Here is a 27,483-nt window from a genome sequence, read left to right as displayed (position 1 = left end):
TTATGTCCGTAGCAACAAGATTAGGTATGCTCACCTGGCCAAGTTGACAACTGAATCTAACTAACACAACTAGACTTCCATTTTCAACCATTATGTTGAATGTTCTATATTGCAGAAGTTGAGTTTTCACCCTCGTATATAAATATCCATACACAGGTAAACAAAATTCAAGAAATGGTTACAGTTGCCTACCATGGACCAGATACTTTGCTATGTAATGATTACACTGACCTCTAGGAGTTCTCAGTCCAGGACCTGCCCAAACTAATTCCAATTTGCTGAGGTAGGTGCTAAGTTGGAAGTAAGTATAGAGAGTTAAGAGGGAACAGACATGGATCTAAGAAGAATCAGAAAAAAAAGTTTCTGGAAAGATGTGTTGGCTAAAAATACATGTCCCAAACTTTTACTGTTGGCTCTCTCTTGCTATAATTCAAACTAAACAGAAAATGACACTGACTAATGTTGTGAGGTTCTTCCTTGAATTGTACTCTCTATTTATGATAAAAGTCTACAGTGAAATGTTTACCCTGAACTGGGTGGTGACCAAATGCTATGATTGAAATAGAAGTGTATTTGGGTCCCTATATATCAAATAGTTAGTTTTCCCTATATATCAAATAGTTAGTTTCCTAAACAATCTGGTTAAAGCAAACATCAAAGATATTTTTGAGAAAATAGAAATTGAGAAAATAAATTCAGTCCAGCTGACATTAGACTCTGCTGCTGTCAAACCAAACACGATTTTAATGTTACTTGCCTGTTAAGTATTAGGGAGGAATCCATCCAAACAGTAAAAAATAAAATCCCACAGCCATTAAATCAAAGTAATTAGAACTCCAGTGATGGGTGAAAGTGGAATCAGATGTTCTTCCTCCCTAGGAGCAATCAGTTGGCTGGGGTATTTGGAAATCCATGACTTCAGATAGAGCTGCAGCTAGAAATTATTAGGGGATTTTTGTGTTACATGGATACCATGAGCTGTATTTTTATCTTTTTCATATCAGAAATAAATTATATAGTGAAATTAATTTTTTTAAAACCATGTACTCATCTCCTTCCTGACCACAACCTATAAAAGTGAACTGGCACAAATTGTGACATTTGCCTGATAAATTGTTAGTGTACAATTCTTCTTTATTTGGGGTTTTTGGAATATTTACTACCCTAAATTCCATAACAGGAAGTAAATTCTATTAATCATCCTGTGGATTGAAAAGTACCTCCACCAAAGAGGAACATGCCAACAGAAATAGCAATCACAGATGTTTTATTAATCAAAGAAACACTAAATCTTGAATCAAGTGGTTAAATGATGAGTAGCTTTAACTGTCTTTCTCTGTTAAGTAGATTTTAATATTTGAAAGTTTTTTTCACATCTAATTTTAATCCAGAACAAGGTATATTGAAGAATATACAAATATAAACCAATAAAATCATACAAAAACTCCAGAAAAGATGAGCACAATTAGCCATAAACTATCGCCTGCAAAATTCCATATGAAATAGAATATGTAACTCATGTCATGATGATCTTCAAAGTCTCTTTGTTGTGTCCTGTATAAAATGAAGACCCTCAATGCCTTAGTGATTAGCAGTGTTTGGGAATGATATAGACATTGAAAAACCTTATACTTCTAAGTATAATACAAATAAAAATAATGCTAACATCAAATATACATTAACCCATTACCAAATGGCAGATGTAGTCTTAAAACTTTTGGTGGAATATATCACACAAGCCACACAGTAGCCCTTTAAGGAGTATTATTCCTTACATATTTTACAGATATGGAAATTATGGTCCTTCCTAATTTACATAGGCAAGTAGCTTCTTATCATGCATGTACTAAATGCTGGGTCTGGGGTTCTACTTCCGGACCATCTGATCACAAAGTCAATTGTTTCAATTAATCTTCCCCACTACTTCCTAATTTAGAAAAATGGCATGGCAGGAAAAAATGATCTCATAATGTCTGTTGATTTTGTCAATAGTCATTTTTATCTTCTAATTTCAGACTAACATGTCACTACTTTGAAAAATTCCCTTAACCATCATACGTTTCATAGGCATTAAAATGATGATGGCACCTTAACAAGCAATAAGAATTTTTGAGGGGCATTTCAGTTAGCACAGGAGAGGATTAAGACCCAGTGTTGTTCATTGTCTTACTGTGGATCACCGAGGCTTAGGGACATCTATCTCTTCATGACCAGCTATGCAGTTTGTACAACCCTCTATACTGTCTCTCCATGATATATGTAAGTTAATCAGCATATTGTAACTAAGGCAGCTCTTTCTCTTTTCTTTTTATTCCATCATCCCAAGCTCATGATCAGAGTGGTGATGATGGAGATTCATGTCAGTCTGGTGGCAGTAGTCAGGGAGCAGTGGAAGTGGGGCAGGTAACTGTATTCACTAGGTAACCAATCAATGACACTATGCAGGGGACTCCAAATCACCTCTGTTCTGACTTAAAATTTCTACCATTAATGTTTGCTCTGGGGTTAGAGAGAACATTGTGCTTCTGAAAGTCACCTGATTTATGTAAAAACGTCACCTGAGGGAGAGGGGGCAGTGGTGTTGAATGACTGCTCTGAGCCAGTAAAGCACACACAGGCCATCTCATCTCTTTTTCATAGCAATCCTACATGACATATATTAATACCTCTGTCTTACAGATTACAAAAGTGTGTTTTGCAGGATATTCACATGGAAAAATAATGAAATGTAACCCCATCATACAGCATACAAAAAAAAAAGTGAGTTTTGGTATGGTCAGTTTCATTGTTCAATGTCATAGAGTTTGTAAGTATTAAAGTCTGAAAATTAATCCAAAATTATAGTGAACCAGTGTCCCTTTCACTACTTACACTACCCTGGACAGTATGTCCAGGGAAGACAAGAGAGAGTTCCTCTGGGAAGACGAGATACCTGCCAATTGATCCCATGGAGCTTAGACTTTTTGTCAAGGGAAACTGGCTAAAAGTGTAGTTCTAGCTCCCTTTATTTCTCTCACTTTGGAACATCACCATAATTAATGTGTGAGTTTCTCTCTCCCAACCACATTTCAAATGGCTGACCCTGTGATTCAAATAATTAGGCAGATATAGTCCAACTAGGGTGTGTTTTCTACTCTACATATGTCAGAGAGTCTGTCTGTGTAACTTCACTTTTAGTCATGGCCATGTCAGAAGTTGACTATTTGAGAAAGAACATGGTGTTCTTTTTGCTTTATCATCTGGGCCTCCATGAAATCACAAAATGAGCGTGTTACAGAAAAATGTAGGGGCTTATTGGTAAATATAAACCTTAACTATGAGCCTGGAATTCACCACGGGGTAAAGGGGTCTTAGGTCCTGGAATCTCCTATCTATGCTTTACCAGTTACAGGTCCCATTTTGAGACTGACCCTTCCAAACATGTTTTCATCCTTTAAATAATTATTCTGCTGTGGTGTACTTGACTGTAAACCACTTTAATGTGTCAATTTATTACTAAACCCATTTGTGGACTGCAGATCGACAGTAAGAATAGCTAGTTTCAGGAACTATTTCTGCCACACATTGGTGGTACCATCTTGAAAACTAAGTTCCTCAAGTCTCAGCTGCTTTACTTTTAATATGGGGAAAAGAAAAATAAGAACCTGGCAAGTCTACTTTGAGGGTGCAAATGAGATGTTGTATGTGAAAATTCTAAATAAAAATGCAGGCACTATATCAATGCCAGCTGGTGTTATTTTTATCATTATTGGAGGTAAGGCTGCTTTGTAACTAGTTATGTGATGTGACATGAGGGACCCATTGAACAGCAAATTCACTGGGAGCTAATCGGAAATGGGCAAAGTTTTGGGGAGGGAGACGGGCTGAGAACCAGTTGTCTTGCAAGAAAGGGCCACAAGAGACAGGAATGGATATAAAATGCATGCTTTGTCACTCTGATAGAATTAGTTCCTAAAACTGGAAACTGCTCTAATCCTAATAAAATGTCTAATAAAATGAATTGTAAAGGGACCTGAGCTGGGGTTCTGGAATCTCCTCTCTATGCTCTACAAGTTACTGGTCCCAGAGTTATCAGCCATGCATCTTTAGCCTCTGGCTGAAACATGAGTTATTTGTGTTATTAAAAAATGATCTCCTTTTACATCACATTTTTGTGAACAGGAACCGATGCTTGCCTGCTGAGCATACTAAGATCACTTAGGTTTTCCTCCTATATTTATCCTAGAGGACATCAGATCAAGGTTTGGAATGCACACAGAGAAACCCACCTGCCTTCTGACACTCTAGAGTTGCTCCTACAGCAATCACATTCAGATTTCCATCAACAAATGTGTAAAAGGCTGTTGGATAGGAGAGACCGAAAAAAATCTTTCCCGGGGACTGTCACTGTCTAATGCTTCAAAAAAGAAATGTTTGACTTTCAATTCTGACACAAAAGATTCGGGAAGACCATCTGGCCCTAAAACTAACAAATACAATTGCTCTTGATTTTTTTATTAAAACTTTTAGCCTTTTATTTAATCCATGAATGGAACTGGAGGAAGGCTTCCCATCTTAATTAAGTATCCATGGAGGGGGCTAAAGCAGGAAGCACTGTCTCAGTCCTTCTGATGGGAATAAGTAGACTATGAGGCAGAATATGTTAGGAAGGTGGTGGTTTCTGCTCCCACTCAGTCACATGGCTTCTTATACCTCCCAAGAAAATGCATAGTTTAAATTGGGACCCACAACATTTTGGGGAGAAAACTTTTTTTCTCTTAAGGAAGTGATGGGTCAAGCAGTAATGAATATTTTTCTACTATAACCTTGAAATGAGGAAGTGCCTCTTATGTCTCAGGTTCTCTATGGGTGCTATAGATACAGAAGTGTATAATCTCTGTTCTAAAAGATTCACTTTCTAGTAAGATAGGAGGAAGTAATTCGCATATTAATAATATGGGATGCTAAGTACTCTAATATTAATGTGCTCAGAATATTATTAGCACATTCAGGTGTAAATAATTAATTCTGTCAGAGAGTGTCATGATGAGCTTCATATGTAGGTGACATTTGAGCTGGGTTTTGGAAGATGAGTAGAGTTTTCCACTTGCAGAAGAGAAGAGTGATGACATAGAGACCTGTATGTAGAATCCCTGGTACTATGGAAAGTCTTGGAATATTCTGGGTACCATAAAAAGTAAAATGTCTCAATTGGGTGATTTTTGCTTTGAAGTGGGGCCAGAGGAGAATTGGAGACTGGGTACAGTTGTGAAGGGCTTATAATAATCTTTTAACATATTTATTCTTTATCCTATGCCCAAAAAAGAGAAAAAAAAGCTTTAATATGAAAAGGCTTTATTAGATATGCTTTTGAGGCTAGTGAAGAAGTTTTAAAATAATGTAAGGGACAGGAGTACTCAGGTATTGGATAAATGAGTTGGCATTTGGGAATTTCTAAGATAGCAATGACAGGTCAGTGCGAATGTAGGAAGACATGAAAAAAGTTTTAAAAATGGAATGATTAGAGTTTCAAGTTTGGAGGTTGTTGGATGGAGATCTTAACCAAGACAGTGAACTCACGAAGAAAAGGATCAGATTTTGAAACAGAAAATAATGTGATGAGAGTTCAACATGTTTCTATTGATTTGTTTTCATGACGCAGACAAAGGTAACACCATTTGCTGATTCATTTATGCCAACACATAGCGTGCACCGGAAATTGAGAGTTTTTAAGCTTTTCTCAAAATAGAGAATAGATGAGTGCAAATTGGTAGGTGATGTGTCTGTTGTCCATTAGGAAACAGAGTTAGCTGAATCTTGAATCATTATACTGGCAGGTAGAAAAAGTGGATATGAAGGGATTTCACTTTTTAAAGAAATTGGCAGGAATGTGAAGGCGAAGTACTGGTCAAAAAAGCTTCAAGTTTTCGATATATCGCTAAGAGATTTGGCTAACAGTCATTTTGTTATATGCTACTAAGTAAAATTGAGTGACTGAAACCATTACAAATTCTGGTTATGCACAACTCATTAGTGGGTGAGACTTCCACAAACCCATGCATGTGGAACATATCTAAACACTGAAAATGAAGACATTTCTATAGGCAACTCAACTGTCATAAAGTCAATACTATAGACTAGAAATGGAGGAAGGAAATTAAATGAGGGCACACTAATCGATGACAAAAGGGACATTGAATATCAAAGGTACAATAGAGGGAAAAAAAGCTGAACAGTCTGAGAACGTTTGTTACAAATGTAAATGGCCATTCCTATTTCAGTAACCCATGAAGGTGGGACAAAAATGTCTAAAATAGTTACACTGACACATTATAAAATTGTTTAAAAGTTTAGTGATATGTATAATAAAATTTGGAAATATTTTCATAAAATGTTAAATATTTTAAAGTGATGTTAAATATTGAGCTATTTGAAAATTTATTATGGATGCAAATATTCTCCCTGACAAATTATGTTGGACTAATAGGTGAGCACCACATTAATAAGCAGAACTGAAATGTGGACAAATTGAAATAGCAAATATAACCTTTTTTTTACTTTGCTATTTCACTTTACTTGTTGCCATTCAGTTTTCTTCCATCTATAATAATTAATATAATCAACTATATTAGGGATTTATTCTAGACCTAAGCATTTATATAAATCCTAATTTCTATTGAATTTTACTTACTGAAACAGAAATGATACCAAAATACATACAAGAAACGAAACAACTTAAATGAAACTAACTTTCCATTTCAGAATGCATATAATGATATGGACATTTTAAACTGTGTTCTTGACATTATTAAAATAGTAAGCACCACGCATCATGATGGTGATGACAATGAACAGACACAGTTCATCGTCATCATCATCATCCTCACTGTTATTTTAATTTCTTAAGATGCTGCCACCTTCAGTTGTTTGCTTATTATTACCATGTAGCGTTTCAGGCACCCAGATTATATTTTGAAAACTTATTAGAAGAATAAGTCATTGGCTCTCAAATCATGTCAGAAAAATGAAAACACATAACATTTCCCATACTAATCTTATTCTGGATATAGACTTGATACATTGGCAAACTGGCCATTTATGAATTATGGGATCAAGTGGACCGGTAGAATTTTCCCTGTCCCAAACAGGGTTATAGGTAGAGGTTTTTTCTGATGGGATGTTTCTTAAAAGGGATGAGTGAAATCAAGCAATTTGCTAGAAGTCCAAGCCAATGTCCTTGCAGGGAAACTGAGGCAAGAGATTTAGAATCAGCCCTAAGAGCAGGACTGGGATTGTAAATGGTATACAAAGGGTAACTGAAACTGAGTAGAACCATATCACAAACTATCCAGTGTCTGCAGTCAATTATTTAGGGCCTAAACTGACAAAATAAACACTTCCCTTTGGCTTTGAATATTGTTTACTGTTAATGGCAAATCCAATCAATCATATCAAGATAGTAAATCATAATTATAAATTCACAAAGTAAATGTTGGAGTAGAAACTGAATGTTAGCTCAGATAGGATTCTTCTGGAGGTCCTTTGGAAAACATTATGATATACTGTAGATGTTACAAGCTGTATAACATGTCCAAAATTATTTTAGCCTTCATAAACCCCATTTTCCTTACTTGTAAAATGAAAATACAGCTACAGGAGAATGTGGTTGGGAAAATTAACTGAGATAATAAATATATATAGTAATTGGCACAAAGGAGGTGCCAAATAACTGTTAATTCCTGCTCCTCTCCCCTTAAGCTGGCATAGTTAGCTCAGTTCATAAATCTATTGCCAAGGCACATAGAATATACTCAGAATTTCCAACAGTCGTTAAGTCCCTGTTTTGCCAAATTTCAAGTTACACATTGGAAGAGTTATATGAAAAGATAAGTGCTAGGGAGAAAAATAGGGCAGGTGAGGGAGAATGGAAAGGCAGGAGTGTTTGCAATGTTAAGCAGGATACTCAAGGAATGTTTCTTTGAGATTTTAATTTTCGTTACTAGAGAAGTTATGGGTTTAGAGAACAATCATGCATAAAATACAGGATTTCCATATACCACGATATTATTAATGCCTGCATTGGTATAGAACGCAGGTTATAATTGATGAAAGCTTATTTTATAATTGTACTATTAACTATAGTCCATGTTTTAACTTAGGATTCACTGCTTGGCACAGTGTAGTTCCGTGGATTATTTTTTCATTTATTCTATTACTTTATAAACAATCTAACATTTCCCTTGTTAATCACATTCAGATTTATATTTTGGTGCTCTTAATTATGTTCACAATATTGTGCTCCCATCACTACCTTCCATTAACAAAATATTCCATCATTCCAAATGGGAACCCTGTACATTTTAAGCCTTAACTCCACCCATCCACTGGTAACCTATTGTATTGGTTTGTTGTTAAGCTGCCAGAATGCAATATACCAGAAATGAAACACCTACTTAAAATGGAATTTAATAAGTTGCAAGGTTACAGTTCTAAGGCCATGAGAATGCCCAAATTAAGGCACCAATAAGACTTTACCTTTACTCAAGAAAGACTGATGCCTTTGTCGGCTTGAAAGGCACATGGCTGGCATCTGCTGGGGTCTTTGGCTTCTGGACACCTCTGTCAGCTGGGAAGGCACATGGAAGCATGTGTACTAGCTTTCTCTCCCAGCATTTTGTTTCATAAGGCTTCTCCAGGGATGTTCTCCTCCTGCATCCCCAAAGTCTCTGTCTATATGGGGTCGGTCAGCTATGAGGTTCACCAAAATGCTCCCCATTAAAAAGATTCTAGTAAACTAATCAACCCCACCCTGAATGGGTGAGGTCACACCTCCATCTAATAAAAAGACCACACCCACAATTGAGCAGGTCACATCACTGTGGAGATAATCTCATCAAAGGTTTCCGCCCTACAATGCTGAATCAGTATTAAAAGAAGCAGCTGCCCCCACAAGATTGGATTAGGATTAAAACATGGCTTTTCTTGGGTACATGACACATTCAAACTGGCATGTCTATATTCTAGATTCTAATCTATGAGTTTGAAAATTCTAACTATTTCAAATCAATGAGATCATACAAAACTTGTCCTCTGGTGTCTGCCTTATTTCACTCAGCGTCATGTACCTAAGGTTCATTCTTGTTGTCATGTGTGTCAGCATTTCATTCTTTTTGATTGCTAAATAACATTGCACTGTATGTTTATACCCCATTTTGTTTTTGTTATCCATTTACTGGTGGATGGACATTTGGGTTGTTTCTATCTTTTGGCAATTGTGAATAATGCTGCTGTGAACGCTGGTATGCAAATATCTGTTTGAGTTTCTGTTTTCAGCTTTGAATAAAAACTTGAAGGAGGTGAAGGATTAAAATAGTGGATCTGATGGAACCACTTCCTGGTTGAATGGAACAACCAACCTTTTCGTCTTGTTGGATATATAAAGATGAGACTAGGTTCACTACAGGTCAGAACAACGAGTAAGGGAATATCATGAAGAGCATTCTAGCTATCGCACGACTTCTGATTTTACACTGAATGTTGCGGGGACTATTGGAAGAATATGAACGGAGGGGTAATGCAAAAGTGAACTTCGTTTTTGCAAATAGCAAGGTAGTAGATATTAGATATTTGCTTTGACAACCTGTCCTCAGTATTTTTAAAAACTCTCCTGGGATGCAAAATCTGGAATTACAGTACCCACAGAATTAAATTTTAACCCATTATATACCACAGTGCCCTCTTCCCCTTGCAAATGATGCAATATATGGGACTCTGATATGAGTGCCCCACTGCCTTTCAAATGTTCTGGGTGCTTATTAAACAGTTATTAAATAAATGAATGAAGATGCATGTTAACAGCTTTGTTCATAATTTCTCGAGATCGGAATTAGTATTTTTTGAGTGGTAGAAATAGAATACCTTCTTGTACATGGATGTGTCTGACTCAGTTTTTTTAATTCTCATACAAGACATCAAGGATGCTATTTTTATCTCATTTTAAAAATAAACCACAGACTAGAACTTTCAAGTTAGCAAGTAATAGAAATATTTAAACCATGTTTATCCTCAGGTCTTTCTGGGTTGATAATCTAATCACATTTAACCACACACCTTTCTGACTTCACAGACAATTCCTCTTTTTTGTTTTCTTTTGATTCTGACTTCTGTCTTATAGTGTATCCTGCAGAATTTATATTTCTAATTAGTATCCTTAGTTCTTTTCAGTGTGAGGATATCTAACTAGACCTTCACTTAACATCAAATATTTTATTTATTTATTTATTTTTAATACAGCAGTCAGCAAGGATATTCACATAATATATATTTCATTAATTGGTTGATTAATTTCAATGAAATCATTCTTTAGAAATGTGGTACATTTCTCTCAATAAGTATTTAACTGTCTTCCTTTGTGTTGTGATATATCTCTTCAGCAGTATTATCAACATCTTTATTTGGATACCCAGTAGGTATACGCCTGAAAGATTTTCTATCTTTATTATGTGAAGAAGGGTTATTCAGTCTATTAGAAGACAGAAAGTTACTGAAAACAGATATTTAATCTAGTTTTAATTAGTCTGTGCTACTCAAGATTTCTTCTCAAAATAATACTCTAAATATTAGCAGTCTTATGTAATAAAAGGACATACTGATAATGCCTACCATCTGAACAATTAATTGAACAACCTATATATTTAAACATATAAGTGGTATTGCTATATGGCAGTTCCTTACATGTTTTACATAACTTCCTTTACTCTGATGTCCCTGTCGCATATTTACTTGCTATGATATGTGCTTAAAATCAAGTTTAGATGCAGAAAGAGTTCCTTGAGTCAAACAAAAACCAGCTGACTCTGAAGTCACTGAAGTCAGAGGCACTGCCTGCCTTCTCAGCTGCCCAAGACAGAATGAAAGTCCTCATATGACACACCCAACTATCCACAGCATTTAAGTATTCCAACCAACTTAATTCAGGACATGGCTTTTTCCACATCTGGATTATCTTAAACATTCCCTGCTTAGTATTTTAGTAAATATCTGTCATATAGAAGATATGAAACACAAATAATAGAGATAAAATATGTACCATTAAATTTGGACCATCCCATTTCATGAGATACTCTCCCAGTTTTCACTCTAACAATATCTCACACATATACGCATATATACACACACATATGCAATTACATTATCACAGTCGCACAGCCATATACAAGCACATGTGCATAATGTTTATCAAGAGTCTCCCTTAAATGCTCGTTCTCTTCTTAATATACCTCTCTAGGAAATAATTAAAAGTTATTTCCCTTGTGTCTTTAAAGCCCATGTAAGTGCATCCTACAGTTTCAACTTTGACCAACTTTGACCCTTCGCTGCCTTCTGAAAGCCTGTTCAACTTTAAAGATTCAAATCAGATGCTACATCCTCATGAAATCATCCCTGATTGCCTATTCAACATAAATTAGTACTACTTTCTCTATGCTCCCATATCAGGGTTTCCCCCACTCTGCACTTAGCTTATAATTCAGTTGACTTTGCATTATGAATAGATGTTTGCATGTCTGACAGTAGTACTCTTAGGAGATAAGTTCCTTTGCTCTCATACATTCCAATAATGTAATAAATATAACTATAGGAAAGAGAAAGTTTACCATGCAAAAAGAAAAATGTTAATCCACTCAATTCATGTACTGATGGCCTTTTCTACCTCTTACAACCTTCCAAATCAAAACATTCATAATTCCCAGTCATTTTAAGGAATTCTAAATCACCAGTTTGAGAAATGCCATCTTACGGTTATGAGACTTATTTTCTGTTTATTCTTCCTTCCAGAATAATTCAGTCTTACAGCAATTAGACTAAAAAAAAAGTAAGGTTTAGTAGATATCAAGTTAGGGTCAGGAAGTGGGGAGGCAGTGTAGTTCCTAATCTGGTGTCAGAACCTGGGAGAGGAGGCACCCACGTGGGGCTCCAAAGGGGAGGAGAGTGGGTGGCCAGGTACTCAGTGTCCAAGTGAGGTGGGAATCTGTGCATGAAAGGGGATGGCAGAAGTGATGGGGATTCATTACATAAAGGAGGATTGGATACATAAGAATGTAAAATAAGTATATATTTTAAGCATAATGAGAATCAGATTTCTTACTGTCAGAAAAAGGAGTTACAAACGTGGAAAGGGAAAAAACAAGACTCAACTGGAGTCTGGGGTTATCTGCATGGACTCGTGGTTTTCAATATATGTAAGTAGGTACAGTAACACACATATTTATTAGCTGTATAAATAGGTATACATGCATATATTACCTAGGTGTGACCGGAGACAGACAGGGCCTGGGAACAGTAACACTGAATGCACATGTAGTGTACAGTTCTTGCATATAAATATCATCCATCACTGAAAGAATCTAAGGCTCCTCAGAGAAATAACTGATTTCAGGGTAGTGTCAGGAAAAGCACATAATAAGCCTGGAACATCTTGTGCCAGAAAGTAAGAAAGTGTTCAAGGAATGCTAGGAAAACATCAAAAAGGCACAGAAGTCAGCCTGAAGGACCACGCACTGGCAATATCAAAGATAATTTGTGCATCAAAATAGATATTTGTACTGGTTTGAATCTATTATGTACCATAGAAAAGCCATATTTTAATCCTGACCTAATCTTGTGGGAGCATCCATTTCTTTTAATCCTGATTAAATACTGGAGCATGAAACATTTGATTAGATTATCTCCATGGAGATGTGGCATACCCAATTGTAGGTGTGACCTCTTGATTAGATGAAGATGTGACTCCACCTGTTCCAGGTGGGTCTTGATTAAGTTACTGGAATTCTTTAAAAGAGGAAACATTTTGGAGAGTCAGAAATGACAGAGCCTACAGAAACTTCAGAGAATTGCTGACACAGAGGCTGACACTTGGAGAAAGATGCTGATACTTGGAGAACAGAGACATAAATGTTTGGAGATGTTTGGAGCCCAGCTGATGTGAGCTATTAAGCAAGTCAGAACCTGTACAGATCCATGGGAAGCCAAGAGACGAAAGGCAGCCCTGGAGAAGCAAAGTAAGAAACCTCCATAAGAACAGGGACTGAAAGCAATGGAGCCCAGGAGCAAGGGACCAATTGATTCTAACCACATGACTTCTGACAGAGGGGTTCCTGATCCATTGGCCTTCCTTGAATTAAGGTACCTTTCTCTGGATGCCTTAATTTGGACGATTTTATAGGCTTAGCATGATAAACATGGAACTTATTAAATTACCCTTTTCAAAAGCCATTCCAGTTCTGATATATCACATTCTGGCAGCTTGCAAACTAACATAATATTAATGGATTGTAATCCTTTAAATAAAACAGGGAAACATGAGCTCTTATTGACATAACTAAATAAATGAGTATATATTTTTGAAGATTTTTGAAGACTGGAATATTTATTATTTTATAGCGCTACTCCACAAAATTCTTGTTCATTACAAAAATGTTAAAGAGTGAATTGAAAATGGAGAAACCAATAGACACTATCTTAATCAAAATTATGTGCTGCCATTTGGGATGCAATGAGAACACAGTTTTACTTCTGTGATTTTTCTGCCAAAGTTGTTTGACCTATATGTAATCATAAGCAAGCATCAGACAACTCCAAATTGAGGTACATTCTATGAAATGACTAACCTGCAGTCTTTAAAAGTGCCACATTTATGAATTCAAGTAAGAACTGAGGAATTGTTTCAGATTGTAGAAAATGAAAGATACATGACAGCTAAAGGCAATGTACAAATCTGAAATAGACCTTTTTTTATAAACATTAGTGACAATTGCAGAAACTTGATTAGCTTTAGGTTGGATAGCAATGATATATTGATGCAAACTTCCTGTTTTTGATGGTTGTTTCATGGAATAATTCAGGAAAATGTCTTTGCGCTTGCAAATTTTCTGTAACATTGAAAATTATTAAAAATTTGCAAAATAATATGTAGAAATAGGGAGATGGCTATGTTTTGTTGTACCTAATGGAAATGTTTTTTGTTCTTTAATTTACATTATTCAGATATATAATGTGTCTACTAAATATTCTCCAAATGAATTAATGCTTTAGTAAATAAATGAAATATTTCCTCATATTTTATAGAACTTTCAGCAAACAAAATTACCTTCCAAATATTTCTGCCTCTGTGTTATTTTTAAATCTTTTTTGCATTGATAACCATTTATATAAGATTAAAATTAAATTTCCCCCCATGCTTATAAAACCGTACATATTCCTGTGAAGATGGTATAATTTAGTATATGTTCTGCTGTTGGTAAAAAAAAATAAGTGAATTGACTAAGCAATATTGATTTTCTAAAAATCTCTCATAACAACAAGCCAAAGAAAAGGGATTGTTGATTAAGTCAGTGTCTCTTCAACACAATCAAAAAACCAGAATTTCTCTGTCATTCTATTGTCCTCTCTTCAGCATGTTGGCTCTTGTTCAGGTTTGTTCCTGTTGACTACCATAATTCCAAGCATATTCTCATCATATAACCACTATGGTCTTATCAAAAGAAAAGCCTCTTTACAGGATTCTTTTTAGGGAGCAAAGAAAACACTTTCCAGACATGACCCTAGGAATTGTCTGCTCACTTATCAAAATTATCATAAGATTTTGCCTCAATTAAGCATTGGCAAGGATGAATCACCATAATGGGCTTAAAATAATCAAAATTGCCCCTCTGAGACTATATGTGGTGGTGGGTGTTTCTTTCCCTGCTTTTAATATGAATTCACACTATTTGATCTGCATATAAGTGGATATTGTTTCTTAAGAAAAATGACAATGTACAGGGAAGATATAAGGGGATGGCAGCACAGCATTTAGTTAAGTAGCCCAATTGTTGAAACAATGAGCAAATGGAAATGATAAACAAAACAAAAATTGTATCACAGGAAAACAAAGATATAGAAGAAGATTATTGGACAATCTCTACCCTTGTCTTTTCTATTCAATAACCTCTTCATTCTCATGATAAGCAACCTTTCTAATATAATTTCAGTAGAACAATAGACCCACATATGCACATTAACTGCTGTATCATCTTTTAGGAAAGCAATGTCTTTCCATACAAACCCATCCTATTGTCAATAACCCTGTTTTCTTCCCAATTTGAGAACATGGTACTAATAAATGCTTCAAAATGATAAGCCATCGGTTATTTGTTCTGAAAAAGGAGTTCATTTAAAAAGCCATGTATAAAGTGCAGTTATATTCATAAGGAATATTTTTCTGCCAAAGAGGAGAGAATAAACTTTTTTATAAAATATCTTCTTTTTATTATTTTATTCAATACCAGCTATGCATCAGTCACCATGGTAGATAGGACCATGAATTTGATAATATTCACACTGTAGCACTTAGCATTGTGCCTAGGATATGCTTGAGCATCAATAAATATTTATTAAATAAATAACTTCGGTTAATATTTACAGTCATAACAAGTTTATTATTCCAGGTACCATTTTGCCAGAAAGCAATTGACTTTAGAGAGATGAATTGTCCTAGGTCTCAAAGCTGAGCAGAACCAAAATTCTGTTTCTCTTCTCTGTATTGGTTTCATATTGCTGCCATAACAAATTACCACAAACCGATTGGCATAAAACAACACAAATTTGTTATTTTATGATTTGGTAGGTTATAAACCTGACATGGGTTTCATTGAACTAAAATGAATGTATCAGCAGGGTGTATTCCCTTCTGGAGACTCTAGGAAAAATTCATTTCCTTACCTTTTCAGCTTCTGGAGGCTCCTCACTTCCCTTGGGTGATGACCCCTTCTTATACCTTCAAAGTTATCAATGTAGGGCCGAGACTTTCTTGTGTTACCATCTCTCTGGTCCATTCTCTTTTAATTCCCTCTTCCACTTCTAAAGGCATTTGTGATTACTTTGCAACCACCTGGATAATCTAGGATATTCTCTCCATTTTTAACGTCACTTGATTAGCAACTTTAATTCCATCTGCAGCTTTAATTTTCTTCCCCCTGTAACCTAACATACTTACAGGTTCTGGGGATGATGGTGGAGACATCTCTGGGAGTTATCACTGTGCTTAACACATCATGATTCTGTTATTGCTAACTAGAAAATGTCAACCTTTTCAAGTATCCATGGAAAACATAGCTATTGGTAAAGTTTGTAAGAAGGTAAAGGCCCTTTCTCTGGTCTACATTATACTCAGTGACAACAGGAAAAAGCCGAAAACATAATCTATCTTCACATCCTCTGGAGGCTTTCATGTTTGGGAAAACAATATCGTATGTTCAGATCAAGGAGAGAAAAATATATCAAGAAATACCTAATGGTGTGATGTAGGCTAAATAGTTAATACCATTGATCACTATCTTCTTTGAAGTATTATACTATTTTGTTAATATGTTCACCAGCTGTACAAACAAACCTATTCATCTTGTAGCCGATTCACAGAAGAAGGTCGACTATCCATTCCGACCTACTTACATTTCTCCGTGAACCTTCCTGCTAACATACATGATCTTTTATTCAGTGGAGATCACTGATTAGAGTAGTCTGAGTTGAAAGCATGACTCATTAATACTGAAAGGACTGAGCCTATATTTCAAGAACACTGAAAACACCATTTGATCATTTCTGCTCTAAAGGAACATATGAGCTTTTGGAGACATCTTGTGAAACTATCCCACCATCTTACTTAAAATAGTGAACTTTTCCTCTCATCAGGAATAGCATTTTGATCAGTCAGTCTCCGAAACTAGTCTTAGCAAGTCTGCTCAACTGGATGAGCATACATTGTAAGAAAATCTGTTAAAACTGTATCGAATTTACCGCTGGACCAGAATATACACACAAAATGCTGGTGAGAATATAATGGGCAACTTTAGTATATGGGTGACCATTGTCCTCCCTCTTGAAAATACCACAGAAACAAGATATCTTTAGCTTGGGAATGACAGTCATCAGGAAACCCTAAAATAATACAGGATCCTAGGATTTCATTTTTGAGATGGGAAGGTCTCATTTAAATCCTCTTGAGAGCACATTATTGATGTGGAACTCAGTGTATATATTTTTAAAAAGACAACTTATTTGAAGGGTCTGCCAAGGTACATATAACATAAAGAAAATAAAACTTGGAAAAAAACTTTTCTTCGCTTCACAATGGAAAAAGCAAAACACTGAGAATGCCTAAAATTATTTAAATGACAAATGTCAGAAAATATGATTGTTTTGACTTTGGTCCAAAATACATATTTAGAAAAGAAATATAATATTTCCACTATAGATTAATGACATGTAATATTGTTCTCAGCTCAAGGGATTTGTGAAGGTTGAGAAGAAAATAAGAAAAGCCATTGGGGAAATGCTTGGATAGAGGATAGGTTCATCTATCTATTCAATCATTCAAAATAATTTGAATGATTATTTTCAGTGTGCCAGAGACTGGGATAATCAACATCAAAGCAAAAATACTTAAGACCATTAAACCTAATGGAAGAGCTGGACATATACAAAAATAAATGCAGCAACAAATTATAAGTACAGTGGTGACTAGAGAGGAATGATCAGTTCTACTGGGATAAATAATGAGTGGCTTTAGGAACATAAGCATATATAACATACCAGGGATTGTTATAAGCATTGTGTATACCACAGGGCTCAACAAATTTATATTATGCATCTGGGAAAAGACAGAGTGGTAATTTAAATCAATGATTTCTACATTTGGGCTAGGAAGAATATTCCAGGATCGTCTAATCCACAATACAACTTTCAAGTCCTTCTAGAGAAGACTAACATTTGAGCTGCAACCTGAGGGCTAAGCAGTTGATCAGTGGAGTTGTTCTGGACATAGGGAATAAAATATGAATAGCACAGGACACTTGGATAAAAAAATTTAATAAACAAGACCTGAGCAATTCCTGTTGGGTGATAACAACCCTAGCAATTTGAAAAATGATTTTGAGAAGGGTATGCAGTAATAAAAGGTGTACATAATTCTTTCAAGATTTATGGTGTAAAAAGGAAGAAATAGGACAGTAGATGTAGGGCAATATTTGTACAGTTAGTTAGTGTTGGAGGAGTTGGATGGGCTGAAAATGGGCAAGATACAGAACATTATAATCCTTTAAGAAGTATTAATGTTATGCATCCTTCCTTTAGGAAAGTTCATAATGTTCTAATCTTGATTGCTAAGTGGCTACATGAACGTATATGTGAACTCATCTAACTAAAAACTTACAGCTGGTGCCTTTTATTGAATACCATTATGTTCAAGGTTTAATAGGGTCTGACATAAGATGATAATATGAATGCAAACAGAATATGACATTGCTTTTAATTATATTCAAATTTTTCCTCAATAAAATTGATTAAAAAAACAAATTCACATGTAATCAACTGGATCTTTATATTGCAAATATTCACACCCTTCCCACATCGATAGGCTTGAACATATAATACTAATATTAGGTAAGGTCATATGAATACCTTTGGTCTCCTTGTGGGTGTAGTGCATTTTCCAGCCCACTGCATTTGGACTTATCCATGCAATTTGCTTTAGAAATGGCATATTATCTGATAGGATTCAAACACAAGCCTAAAATATGGTGACATTCTAGGTCTTATTCTCTTACATTTCCCCACCATCATACGTGAAGAGCTTCCCCTGGTTAGGTGCAGCAACAGAACGAATACAAATGAAGCAAACATACACCCATTCTGCAGTGAAGATCAAGTTCAGCCAGATCAAAAGCTTGAAAAACAATCTTCCAATCAAATCCATCATAGCTCAGCTGAATTCCATTTGACCCACAAATGTGTGATTGTGACAGGTAATAAATTATTATTTCAAGCCTTTGGATTTGGGGCTATTTTCTTACACAGAATAAACATATGAATAACTAGCTTATGTAATCTAAGTGGACTAAAATAATTTGTTAATATATATTTTGTCACATAGGCTACAAGCATATACTACTGTAGGTATATTTTATGGTGAATATATTGCAGAGATCATCTAAATATTTATTCATACTAAAATCAGAGAAGAGTAATTGGCAAGTACAATAATTTTTAATATAAAATGTATTTCATTGCTATGAATAGATGCTGATATAGATGACATAGATACGTATCTTTCATTCCCGACAGGACTTTGTATAATGTTTATCTGTACTTCTAGGTACATTCAAGCCATAGTTTAATATAATAATCAGTGATTAATTCCCCAAAACCATCCAAAATAACTGAAATGCAAATTTGAAGTAGCTGAAATGTAAATTTGGCCATCATCCTTTCTGTGGACTTGATCATTATTTCAAATGTCTCTCTCTCTCTCTCTCTCTCTCTCTCTCTCTCTCTCATAATAGGTTCATAATATCCTATATTTGAACTACTTTACTCCTTTAATGGAATGCACCAAAAATGCACTACTATGTAAATAAGATGTGTCAGCAGCCAATAATAGTTCCAAATGATATTTGTATAATCCTTGTTAATTTATAAGTGCATTGCCCTTGCTAATTTACAATGTACTTTCAGAAACTGATTTCTCTTTCTAACCTCAGAGCAGTTCTGTGAACCTCTTATAATTTACTCCCTTTTCAAATTAGAGATTAAATTCAAAGAATTTGTGTTTTGGTTAAAGTTCATTGGTTATTAATATTGAAGATTAAAATATGATATGCATATATACATTAAAGGATTTAGTAAGCTTACAATACATCAAAATCAAGATATGGGATCCTGTGTATTTATATAAATATATTGTTGGTAGAACAGTCATAGTTCCATGTAAACTATTTCAATTGTAATATAGATAATAAACCAAATTATGTGCTGTCCAGTATCATACAATAAAATGGAACTGATATACAAGCAAATCAATTAAGTTGGTAGATAGTCTAAGCCTGTTTCTTCTAAGAGTCTAAAAAGTTTTTAGAGAAACATATAACAATGTCAACGAATTATTTTTTTTCTTCATTCATTGTGCACCAAATGTTTAAGTTCAATAAACAAATATGGTCAAAGGAACATCAAAGATGTTTTCAACATGATAGAACTGGAGAAAATAAATTGGACCCAACTGCCTTTAACTATATAGCCCTGTCAATATAGAACAGAATTTTAATATTTCTTTTCTGCTCCATATTAGTGAAGAATCTGACTGAAGAGTAAAAATAAAATCCCATAGCTATTATATCAAAGTAATTAGAACCTCAGTGATGGGGAAAAGTGGAATCAGATGTCTTTTCTGAAAGCCGTTAAGTGGCTAAAGAATGTCTTTGAAAATCTGATGTATTGGGTTTGCAAATTTCTTAAGAGAAATGTTTATTCTTTATAATGAAGCCTGCCAGGTCAAATTTACTAGGGCTTGATATAAGATAATCTTATTAATTTCAAAAGAATATGACAAACTTAAAGACATGATGCCATTAGACATCCTCAATGATGATGAAAATGATGAGAACTATGTAAGAGAACAACTTGTGGGATCATCACAGTTTACGGATCTTTCACTATTTCAAAGCTCATGTGTATAATTTAGCTTTAACAGTAAGGCTGCAACGAAATATATATTCTGCTAGTGTATCCAGTTGGAATTATCTAGACTTTTGTGATAGCATTTCATACTTAAAAGAATTTTCTTTCAAATTTTCAAGTTTTGAATGGACAAGTAGGAAGAACTGTCTGTGATGTGATAAATTCCATATCAAAGCACATTTTCCATTTGATTCCATTTAAATTGTAGAAACACGTTCCCAGGTCCAGAATTGTCAGCATCAGTGAATTACATTATCATTCATATCAAAGACAATTCTGCATAAGCTTTGTGCTCAGTATGGTCTTTTAGAAGTTTTCTGCCACCTCTAAAAATAGAATAGATAATGAAATGATAAAATGTTTTTAAAGACATGTACGAATATGTTAAAACTGACTCATTAAATTACATACAGAGTTAATTTCTGATTTGCTTAATTTGAACACTCTGCTTTCATTGTGATTTTCAGTTTCCAAGGCCTACTCGTAATTAGGCTACCCATCACTTACATCATTTCTATTTTTGTAAGTATTCAGCTCAGCTTATCAGCTCAAAGAATTGCTAGGGTATTTGCGTGAACTGAACTCATCACTTCATTAGTACCAAGTATATCTCTGTTGAGATTCAAGGGTCATTGCCTTTTAAAAATCAAAAACAATTTTGCAAATTCCCTCATAAATTCTTATTAGGATCTAGGTAAATTTTTTTCAAGTAGCCATTAAACAACTTTCAGATAACCATCCAATGGTGCTAATGAATCCTACAGGGGATTTTTGCAGGTCACTCAACTTTTGTAGCTCCTTCAAAAAAAAAATTTTTTTTTTTTTTTTGACATGGGCAGGCTCCAAGAATCAAACCCGGGTCTCTGGCATGGTAGTGGAGAACTCTGCCACTGAGCCACTGTTGCTTACCCTTCTTTGAAATTTTGATTTAGTTTAAGGGAAATAAGGTGGGGAAACTTAAATTAAGGAGTCAATGTTTTTAAAGCAAAATTATGCTAAGTGAATATACTCCCACAAAGATGGATCATATAAATATAAGTGTGTGTGTGTGTATGTATATATATATATATATATATATATATATATATATAAACTGCAGATATATTTTTTATAGCTGCAGAAAATTTTGACTACTTTAAACTCCATCTGAGAGTTTTTAATTCTCTAACTCAGTTTTTTGAGGCTTCCTTACATCATATCCCTAATTCTAAAACAGTATTTTCCCCCTGAAAATAGGAGAAGTAACTAAAATATTATCATCTGTATTAAGAAATAACATTCTCATCAAATGTTAGAACATGGAATTGTACATGATGTTCCATAACAAGGAGTTTTTAAATTAATCTCTGTAGCAAAAAAAAAAAAACACTAATATGCAAAAGGAGAATAAAAATATGTACATGAATCATTGATATTTTGTTACATAATCTGTTGCAAAGCTTCTGTTTAGAAAAGAATTTCATTTGATAGTTAATGGTTAATGGAATATAAATTTCCCCTGCTCCTACATCACCACTAGAAAGTATTGCCCATATCCTGCAAGTCAGACACTTTTCTTTAAGTCCCTCAAAAATGACTGGCTACTTTTAAATATTATATTAAGTATTATATTCAAATTATATTATTTGACTCTCAAAAGTTTTCCTGTCTCTCACATAATTGTTCAATTGTTTATCTTTAGTAGTAGAAATGGGTATCCAGGACCAGACAGGCAGATATAGGAACAATCACCAAAAACCTTCTTCAGGTGCTCTGAGAAGTCTATAAAATGAAATTCCATAATACGTCACACTCCATTTAATATTTAATATCACTACACATTTGATTAATATGCTTGGATTACTTAAAAATAAAAATACTTATTAGACATCAAATTATTACCATCACCAATATCTTGATGAGTATTCATTGAGCTTCTTTGTGCCGGAGACGTAGATCTGGCACTTTATAGGTCAACATATAACTACCCTCTGAAGTAGCCATTTTCTTTCCCATTTAACAGTTAAGAACTATATTGGAATTGCAATAAAATAAAGAAATTTTATTTCTTAGGGATACTCAATTAGTATGTCTATTTAACTCTGGTTCATTCTTGAAGGTCTGTTTCGTGCCAGGAACATATATTCATTTCATTTTGCTGCACAGCTCCCAATTTTCACCTGGATCTTGAGTAATGATGTGCTGACTTACACTGACAGTACAGCAATCTGCCTTGGGCAAAAAACATAGCTATATTCCACCAAGGAGTAACGGTGCTACTGTTTACCACAGAAATTGTTAAATATTGTGGCTGAAGGGCCTAATACTTTAAAATACTCAGTTGGGAGTGAAATATGTGTGTGTCTGTGTGTATGTGTGTGTAAATAGGAAAAGAGCAAGAAGGAAAGGAAAGAGAGAGGGACATTTTGCATGATATCATTTCTTAATCATTTCTCTTAATTGAATTTAAAAATACCATGTCTTTCATATTGGTATGCAACTGCAGCCACTAAACTCATCACACACTGTGTGAGAAATAAAATGTCACCAACCAAAGAATGGATGTGTTGATGGTGTTGATATTTCCATTTTCACCATCATTAATCTCAAGTCAATGAGTAATCAAGACGTGAAAACCAGGAAAGTGAAAAGACCATCAGGCTGAGAGAGCCAGGACCATTTTCATAATTCAGTAACATCTTTGTCCTTCAGAAACATCAGCTAATGGGTTTCCTGGAGGGTCAAGTTTTATGAATAGCTTATGGTTATTTTTGCTTAAGTAGTGGGTTCTCCACACTCCAGTAGGGTGATCACTTTTCAAATGCCAATCTGATCATGCAAAATTCTTTATCATCTACAGGTGGATTTCCAAACTCCTTAAGTTGACATTTTAGACTGCTCATGATCCTGCCCTTACCTACTTTTATGGTCTCATCTCCTGTTATTCTCTCCAGCTTTGCTGAGTTAAGTACTGTTCCTGAAAAAAGGCAATGTTTTTTCCTACTAGAATACATGTGTTCATGTGATATTCTCAGACTGGAAAGTCCCCCACTACCCAGTTCTTTCATCCATCCTGATCATCCAATTAGCCAACACCAGCTCATCCTTCAGGAGCTAACTCAGAGGTAAAATGAAGCTGTTCTCCTGCTATAAGCTCTAGGATTCATGGAGGTAACACCAGACATGTGTTTGCAGTAATGGTGCTTAGTTATCATTCAGAATATATTTGAAAATGAATGAATTATTAGTGTTTTCATTAGGGATTTAAATTATTTTACTATAAAAATATGCTATCTTTGCTTTTTTTAAGACTATAATTGGCACTCCAATGTAAGCATGGCTCCTATACTCCAAATAGAGAAGAATCCAATAATACCAACTCTCGACTTCATGGTTTTGCACAAGCTGCCTTAAGAATCTGCATACTTCCCAATGACTTCCTTTCTGATGGTTTCCCTTTTACTTCTAGGTCCTAACATCCTATTTCCATCACTGTTACTTCAAGATCTCATCAAAACATGCCCCACAAGCAATGTAGAATTTTCCCAAAATTCCATAGACTTTGGGGAATAGTTTATATTGGATCTCCCTAAACAATTACTCAAATTCCTTAACAAGGGAAGAGAGATTGTTTTTTCTCTGGCCATTCCCTCATGAAGAGCCCCCTGATTACTTCCTTTGTCATTCTCCCTGTTTGATCTCCCTTATGGAATTTCAAATTACTATCTCTTCTATCAAATGAAGAAATCCATCTCTTTCAGGCTTTATTATCAAACTTATATGTGAACCCATCAGAATATTCAGAACAAGGAGGCATTTCACAACTAATTGTAAAAGGCAAGTGTTATTAAAGTAGAAGTCTTTCTTTATAATGGATAATTCATTTTTTCTTAGGCATTTCTACATTTTCTAGCTTACCTCTAGCTTTTGTTCCTTGTTACCGTCTCATCTATACACCCTACATCTGTAACACTGGTCCCTAGCAACAAATCTCCTATCTTACATTTTTGTTGACTATTCTGCTTAGGGGACAAAGAGATCAAACTATTTACAATTTTTTTTAAAATGACACCAAAAGAGAGTCTATGGCATCCTCTTATAAGTATACTGTATGCTTTAAATCACCCATGGACTTTACACACACATACACACACACATACACACACACACACAGATATATTTCTTAGAATCCTTGTTATAAATGATTGGTCATGCTCATGATATTGAATTCATACACTCTAGAATTAAAGCCAAACTACTTTGTTAGCCAATCAAATAAAATGTTTTCATGGTGAAACTATAAATCAATGAGTTCATCCCTCATAATTTTACACTTATAAACAATATCATATTCATAAAATTTAAGATAATTAGAATAGCAGAAGAAAGAGAATTCAGACCATATGTACTTCTTTAAATCCAGCTTGTCTCTCTATTCTCTGACTGACAAGATTATCTCATCTCTTCTGTTGTCTAGGAAAAACTCTGGCTCCTCATTCTAATCTAAAAATTGACTATGTTGTAATTCTATTAAGAATATGACAAATTATGAAACAGAGACATTTCAGAACATCATGCATTCAGGGATCATAGTCATTAAAAGGAACTGTGGGACAAGAAAAGTCTTTAATGGAATGTTTCTCAAACTTTAGAGTGCATAAAATTCACCTAGGAAGTTTGTTACAATACACAACCCTCCAGCCCCACAGGTTAGATTCCTTCTGGCCAAAGTGGGAACCAGTTGCCTGTATTTTCACAAGCAACCCAACAGATTCTGACCTGGGTGTTGGCAGAGCACACTGGAAAATACTGACTTAGTTGGCATGGCTGCCCAATGAGAGTCATCGAAAAAGTACTGGGTACGGGAAGGTGGGGAACATGGTATGATGGTCAGTGTTTAACAACCAGCTCTCTGGGAAAAGAAAATCAAAATCACCTGGATTATAACATTTGTTGATTTCCATAATGTGAATACTCCCTCCATGGATGATTTCAAGCTTCCAAGATCACATCACTGAGTGTGGAACTGCGGAGAGATATGCACATTTGGCTCCTGTAAGCCATTGTGAGTCTGTTCCAGTGGCACATCTTGGGGTGAAGGGTGGGGGGGAAACAGTACTCAGAATCTCCTCCTTGGAGATACCTGATAGGGAAAAAATTTAATCAGAACCTTCTAAAAAGGTTTGCAATATTGTTGTGAAAGTCACCTGATAGGTGGGCAAAGAATGCCTGGGATCCACAAAAGCAAGGTGTGGAAAAGCATTTTAGTAATGCCAGCAAATATAACGCGATTACTCTATTTTTGTTTTTCACTCTCCTTTTACAGTATTTAATTATTTAAAAGTATTTATCACCAAATATTGAGTTATAATTCTTGGCACTTCCTTGGATTTTCTACTTCTTCTTGCATACCAGATAGGTTTTGTATCATTTGTCCGAAGCACCATTTCAATTTGGTGCAAAAAATTTTTCTGAAACTTATAAATAGGCTAAAGAGATCACTGGGTGTTGTTTCAGTATATTGCGGGATTTGAATTTATTTGGCTATTGTACAATTCTGGTGGTATAGAGGATAATGTGTAGGTTTTTATCCAAAGGAGAAACAAGCAGTTTCTCTCAGGTGGAACAAATATCCCCAAAGCTTAAGATTTATTGCCCTATAAGACAATAACCAGTTTTATATCTATCCAAGCAATCATATACTCACATGACTTTATGAAATATCTCATGCGAATCTAAATTCTCAAGTTCTCCTTGGATCAGTGCAAACATTGTATTTCTTCCTTCATTAATTGAGTTAAATGAGATCTTTGAAAAGATTTCATGTGCTACTTGCCTAAGAGTTGTGAATTTTACTTTTTGAAAATTATCCTTTAACATCAATCATGTGAATGCCAGGTTTTATGAAAATAATCTACTGTATATACTTGGGTTTATGTCAAATTACTTCTTTACCTTATACTGACTCAGACAGCAGTGGGAAATAAAACCCCCAAAAAGTATAGGTTGGACTCTCCTTTTCATGTCTCTCTCCTCATTTTGTCTCCCATACATTGCCAGGTTTGTGGTGGGACTCGGGGGAAGTTATAAGGAAGTGGTAGTTTCTATCTGGTGCCCACTGGCTTTGGAAGACTTAATAAATGATGAAAGCTGGCTAATGGGACATTATAGATTGTCTCATTCTATAATGGGACACTTCTATGATATCTGTGAGTGGTCTCTACTAGGTCCCCAGTCTCCTTCAGGGTCCTTGCCCAATCTTTGGTAGCTTTAGTTTGGATAACTTCTGGAGGATTCTCCCTCAGTTTGAGGTCTTGCAGCCATGTACTTTAAGCCTCCTTCTGCTGTACACTCTCTACCCCTCCATGCAGCCGGGCAGAGATGAACCCACCTTTTGTCTCTCTCTCCCATACCAAGAGCATGAAAACACTGCCAGTTCCCTTGCTGGGATTCCATAAGATCCCTGTGTGATGTCATAGTCCTGGATCCATCAGCAAAACAATGATTTCATCCTCTCACACTGTAGTAAATTTTCCAAGCAGGATGCAGACCTCTGTCTGCCTGAATACTCTCAGGCATGAGCAAAGTCTCTCTATTTTGGATCTCCCAACATTTCAAAACTATCTGCATAATCTACTGAAAGTCCTTCTCAGCAACCTTGGTGTCCTTGAGTGGCATGGAAAGGAGGCCAAAATAAGAATCCACAGCAAAGAAACATTTTCTTGAAGGGAATCTCTTTCCCATTATTCACCACCAGCATCTTGTCTTTGAATCTCCCTCCTGTGTATCTTTTTTTTTTTTTATTGCTGAGGGATCTAAACATTTTGGAATAAAATTCCCATCAATCACCTTACAAAATCTGTGATTAAAGGAACTGTTTTATGCTTACATGGGCATCCTGAAAGCTATTGCATTAGCTCTGTAGTGAGTGCGGAAGTTGAAGGAGCCTTATCCCATCATCTTGGCCGAGAATAC

At 35.2% G+C, this 27,483-nt stretch overlaps 1 long non-coding RNA gene across 1 annotated transcript; it reads right to left on the bottom strand.

The window, feature by feature from the left end:
• Positions 1–763: 763 nt before the first annotated feature.
• On the bottom strand, positions 764–27,060 carry LOC143676067 (uncharacterized). Its single transcript, XR_013171787.1, has 3 exons — positions 26,900–27,060; positions 25,445–25,651; positions 764–934 (listed from the first exon to the last, which is right to left on the bottom strand). It is a non-coding gene; the product is annotated as an uncharacterized LOC143676067 (long non-coding RNA).
• Positions 27,061–27,483: the final 423 nt, after the last annotated feature.

Source organism: Tamandua tetradactyla, chromosome 3, assembly GCF_023851605.1.
Source record: "Tamandua tetradactyla isolate mTamTet1 chromosome 3, mTamTet1.pri, whole genome shotgun sequence".
Lineage (NCBI taxonomy): Eukaryota > Metazoa > Chordata > Mammalia > Pilosa > Myrmecophagidae > Tamandua > Tamandua tetradactyla.
The sequence above is the reverse complement of the archived record's forward strand: the minus strand, read 5'-3'. Positions and strand labels throughout refer to the sequence as shown.